The 5,977-nt window shown below is 39.4% G+C and overlaps 1 pseudogene; it reads left to right on the top strand.

The window, feature by feature from the left end:
- Positions 1-389: 389 nt before the first annotated feature.
- LOC106003902 lies at positions 390-4,840 on the top strand (annotated as a pseudogene).
- The last annotated feature ends 1,137 nt before the right edge of the window (positions 4,841-5,977 follow it).

The following is a 5,977-nucleotide window of genomic DNA, read 5'->3' on the forward strand; positions in this document are numbered from 1 at the left end:
GAAGTCCCATTGTGTGGTTCTCTCCTCTCTAGAGATTTGCCCCTTGGTATCCAATTGCTCCGACAGCCTCAGACCCTGACTTCTATGGCTTCAGTCCAGTGGGGCTGCTACTTTTTCCCAGCAAACTGCACGGGAAAAGTAAAGTGAAGCTGTCTTTGTGGACTTCCCTTCTTTCAGGGACTATATCCTTTTAGAGACTTGTGTCCTCTTCTGTTCCGAAACAACTCGGTCCTAAAGACTGACATGAGACCAGCGAGGCGGGTTTTCATGCCTGGAGTCTGGAAGAAGCTACTGTGGCACAGAGAAGGCTATCAGAGCCTGAGAAAAGTGGTGTGGGCCTCACCACGGATGAGAGGCCCAGCACGGGGCATGAGAAACTGAACGGAGGAATGAAGGCACTTGGAAAAGAAGGCCGGATGCAGCCTGTCAGAGCCCAAGCAGAGTGAGTGAGGACGGCATCCAAAGGGCGTCATCATCACGGTGCAGTAGATCTTAGAGACAAGAGGTCTGGACCTGATTCCCGGCTCTGTTACTTCATCTATGACCTTGGCAATAGCCTTTAATCTCTTGGCTATTTCATTGGTAACCTGAGCTAAATATACCAACCTTGTCTATCTCTGATGGTTGATACGAGTTAAACACAAAACTGAGACAGTCTAAGGTAGTATAAATTAAAGTACGCTGGAAATGGTAAAACAATATACAAATAAGTTATGGTCTATCCGTAATAATTTTTTTCAGAGGAATCGAAAAACATCTTGCACAACATATCACTGATCAAAACTGAGTTGGTTTTGAAAGGCTTTGTGTAACTACCCAGCAAACAGACCACGGGCTTTGGAAGTTGTGTCACAGCCCTGCCAGCTACATAATACTGGGCCAGTTACTTAACTTTCTTTTTTTTTTTTTAAGATTTTATTTATTCATTTATTTATTTGAGAGAATGAGAGAGAGAAAGAGAGCAAGAACTGAGGGAGTGGTTGAGGGAGAGGGAGAAGCAGACTCCCCACTGAGCAGGGAGCCCAACAAAGAACTCCTTCCCACAACCCTGAACTCATGACCTGAGCCAAAGTTACAAGCTTCACTGACTGAACCACTCAGACACCCCCAAAGTTTTATTTATTTACTTGTTTATTTAGAGAGAGCAAGCACACAGGAGTGCAGGGAGGGGCAAAGGGAGAGAGAGAGAAAGAATCTCAAACAGATTCTGTGTTGAGTGTGGAGCCTGACACGGGCTCAATCGCACAACCCTGAGATCACGACTTGAGCCAAAATCAAGAGTCAAACACTTAACTGACTGTACCACCCAGACACCCCCCCCCAGGTTACCTAACTTCCCGAGCTTCAGTTTTGACATCCAAAATAATTGCACAGCTTCATTATGAGAAATAAATGGCACAGGATATGCACTCAGGAATAAAAGGAAGATTATTATCAACCTAAGAAAGCTAATAACAATTTCTAAAAACCTAACTATTGCCACTGGGCAATTTAGGTACCTATTCATTTTTATGGAAGTTTTTAACTGGATAACTATATTTGAATATTACCTTATGTGACTTATTTTCTCGTATTTGTAAATGATCACACCTTTACAGCATCTTAAGAAACTAAAACATTATATCTTTAAAGACTGAGAATTTGTAGGAGGATGTTAGAAAAATAAAGTCCAATTGGACTAATAAAGTCCAATTCAAATTAAGTTGAGCATATGAGAAGAGCCAAATTAACAGCAAGGACATAAAGTTTCTCATATCTATTTTTTAAATGCCATTTTGCCATTTGTGGACAATAACAGGAAATCAACCACAATTTGCTTGGCTACCTCATCATTTTGGTAACTGCAAGTCTATTTTTTTTAAAGATTTTATTTATTTAATCATTTGTGAGAGAGGGCAAGAGCATGTGTGCAAGAGAGAGTGAGGGTAGGAGGGACAGATGGGGAGGGAGGGGTGGACCAGGAGGAAGGGAGCAAGCAGACTCCACCTCCACACTGAGCACAGAGCCCCATGCAGGGCTCGATACCATGACAATGAGATCATGACTGAGGAGAAATCAAAAGTCACATGCTTACCTGACTGAGCCACCGAGGCATCAGCAAGTCTATTTACTTAAAATGTGAAAGGCTGACATTTTTAGTCAATAGTTTAAAATGTTAATGTTGTGTTAATCTGGGAGCAAATCATTTCCTATTTAAACAGATTGATTTTGTCCAGGAGAGAGCTGTAATCTGTAATGATGTGGTAAGTCATTTAGAAATAATTAGAAAGGTCCTGTCACTGAAAGAGATCAAGCAATAGTTTTGGGGAAAGGTTTTGTAGAAAATATATGTTGGTTAGTGCACATTTACTGTCTTTGTTTATATAGTATTTCTTTGTGTTAATAACATGATTCTAGATCAGTACAAAAAACATGGCAAGAAAAATGGTAAAGATGAGTATACTCGACTAACCTTCCAACAAAACTTCTCCTCTCCCAGGAAATTGCAACTATTTTTGGTGAGAAGTTCCTGAATTGTTAGACATCAGAAAGAGAATCAAGAAGCAGCCCATATAAGAAAGATGCATTCTTGGGGTGATGATGCTGCCTTTAAACAAATACTTTATTGGTAACATCTGTTTGGCTTATCTGACTTTTAGCTATAATTGCCTTCAACTCTCATAAAATACTCTAAAGGTATTATGCTTAAGCACAAAGAAAATACAAACCATGGCTTCTTATCAGGACCCTCCCTCAATACACACACACACACACACACACCCTTGTAACTTACATAATGAGGCTCTGTAGCAACAGGGACAGGGACAGAGACAATCAGTGAACTGACTTACTGAGGACAGCGTTGTCGACACATTAAGTATGTTGTGTGACAATATTTGAGAATATTTTGTGGCAATATTTGAGACATACTACTACCAACAAAATGTATTGTTTGTGTGAAATCCAAATGTAACAGACCATCCCGCTTTCTTTTTTGTCTGTTGTTATTGCTGCCGTTGTCACTTTTGTTTTGTTCTATTTTCCTTTGTGGCTAAATCTGTCCATCTTAACTCAGTTGTGTTCTATTGTTGGCTCTGTACTTATTAACACTATGATCTTAATTGAATCACTTTCTCTTGGATTGTCAAATTAAGCTAAAATCATGATTCCAGTTTTCATTTTTATATTTCCACTTTGAGAAGAAATGCCACGCTTAATGATTTGCTTCCAGGTCAGCCACAGGTGACTACTAAACAATTAATCGATTATCTGAACAAATGTTACAGTGATTAAATTTAGCCATATTGGCTTCAGGTATTGAGAGGATGATGTTATCAGATTAACAGTCAATAGTCTGTCTTTGTAATGAACTTGAAAATGGCCAAGTCCCCCCTCCCTCAAAACTATCTATATGATGTTTTAATTATATTCTCCTTCTTCCCTCTCTAAACCTCCTTGCTTGGAAGATCTATAAATGGCTACAACGGGGAGTGGTCAACACCCTGTCTTTGTAAGGACCTTAAAAATGGCCAAGCCCTCCAGCCTTTTCTGGAGATATTCTCTCTTAGCTCATTGTCACTCTCTAATACTACCTCAGCCACAGTTCTTGGTAATTTCATTATTTGCATGTGTAATGCTTCGAAGACCCTGAAATTTCATTTGACCTCCTCTTCCCAAATGTTCTTGTTTTTCACCTTATCTTATCTCCCTACTCCCATGGGTAGATGCTAGACCCTGTCATAACAAAAGATGGAACCACTTCCTAGTGTCAGCTTCAAACATCTCATTCTGTCTACTGTGTTCTACATTTTCATTTCCTTTCTGCCAGTTCCCAATTCCAATTATCCTCTCCCCACCTTGTTACCTTTAGTAAGTTTTCACTCATTTCCACCTAGCTGAAATTGCACAGTCCATCCATACGATAGACATTAATGTAACTGGTTTTCCTCTACTTCTGGAAACCCAGAAGTATGGCCATTCTAAACCTCTTAAGGTTAGGCAAGGCTCTGAAGGCTTAATTTTGTAAATAATTGTAATATATTTCTATAATTCACTCCTTCCCTCATTGTCATAAAAACCTATTTTCTGCATTATCCTTCCATTTCAGATATCCGACAATTTCTTTTCCAACTTTACTCTCAGCTGATGACATTGCTTGGGGAAAACAAAAAAGGAGGAGAGAGATGAACAGATAAAAAAAGATGTTCAGAAAAGAACCTTATAAGCTATCACAATATATATCATGTCCCTTCCCAGAAATATACACATATGTTAGGCCTTTCTTCCTGTTCATATTGGTACATTGTCCACACTCTGTTCTAAGGCTATCTCCTCCACTTTTCCCCAAGACCCTAACTTTGAAAATAACATCACACTTTCGTGGCCGTGGAGGTTTTAACAAAGGCCAAGACCTAGGACCTCTGGAACATGTAGTTTTATTAGGAGAGTTCCTACATCCCTGCGAAGATGACACAGTCTGCAGTTGTACTACAAATGAAAAGATGTCTTATTTCAATGCTCCAGTTGATTTACAGAACAAAGAACAGCTTGGTAAGGTGGAGGAAATATGCGGACAACTTAGAGATTTTTGTTTTTCTGTGAAATTGTCAGAAAATATTAAGGCATCTTCCTTTAAAAAAAAAAACTGCAGAAGTTCTATACAGACCCAAATAAACTGATACCATTGCAGGGGGTTTTATCCCAACCTCCAGGTGAAAAGGGAACCCCAACAGGTGGTAGCAGGGGAGGCCAAGGAGAGGGAAGGGAAGAAGATGACAGAGGAGAAAGAGGATGTAGAAGCGGAGGCTTCCAAGGAGGAAGGGGTGGTGGTGGTTTCAGAGGGAGAGGGCATGAAGTATAACAACCGGCAAAGAAACTTCCTTCATGATCTAATTCTATGGACCAAAAACTTGTTTCTTCAGCTACTCGAAGAACTGGTCATTTTATGACAATGGAACTAAAATGTCCATGCCGCTCAAAAATGAGCACAACAGAATAGGCAATTTTGCTCTAAAAGAATACAAACAAGTGTTTTGATGTTCTGTACAATGATTGGAACTCTGTGGGAGCTTACTAAATAGACACTTTTCATTCAAAGCGTACTTGGAATTTTTTAAAGTAAAGTGTGTTATTTCTTTAAGTTTAGAAAAGAAAATAACATCACTCTTTCAATTACCCTCACTTTCCAGAATCATTCTAATTTCCTTCTCTGTTGGATTTTTCCCATCAGCATACAAGCATGCTATAATTTCTCCTTTATTAAAACACTTCCGTCCTACACCTGTTGTAGCTACTGCCCCTTTTCTCTGGTACTCTTAACCCCAAAGTGCTTTGAAAGACTTGATTGCATTTGAGACCTCCTGTTCCTCTCCTCCCATACTTCCTTGGGCTCATTCCAATCGGAACCTCAAACCCACCAAAACCGTAGTAGTAGATGTCACAGATAACCTTCATGTATTTAAATCCAATCACTGTCTCTCTGATATGAGGAACTTGAGAGGCAACATGGGGGGCAGGAAAAGAAAAAAATGAAACAAGATGGGATAGGGAGGGAGACAAACCATCAGAGACTCTTAATCTCACAAAACAAACTGAGGGTTGCTGGGGGGAATGGGGGAGGGAGAGGGGGGTGGGATTATGGACATTGGGGAGGGTATGTGCTTTGGTGAGTGCTGTGAAGTGTGTAAACCTGGTGATTCACAGACCTGTACCCCAGGGGATAAAAATATATGTTTATTAAAAAAATAAATAAATCAATAAAAATAAATAAATCAATAAATAAATATGAATAAATAAATAAAATAAATAAAAATAAATCCAATCATTGTCACACTCCTCATCTTATTTGCCCTATCAGCAGCATCTGACATGGTTGGTTGCCTCTCCTTTCAGTGTCTTTACTTTGCTCATAACACCATGCTATTCTAGCATTATTTTCATGGGTATCTCAAAATAATTATTTCTGAGTTTTTTAAAGGTGATGATGGTTATGGCAGAC

This window comes from Mustela putorius, unplaced genomic scaffold (genome assembly GCF_011764305.1).
Source record: "Mustela putorius furo isolate JIRA1106 unplaced genomic scaffold, ASM1176430v1.1 tig00003899_pilon_pilon_pilon, whole genome shotgun sequence".
In the NCBI taxonomy this organism is placed as follows: Eukaryota; Metazoa; Chordata; class Mammalia; order Carnivora; family Mustelidae; genus Mustela; species Mustela putorius.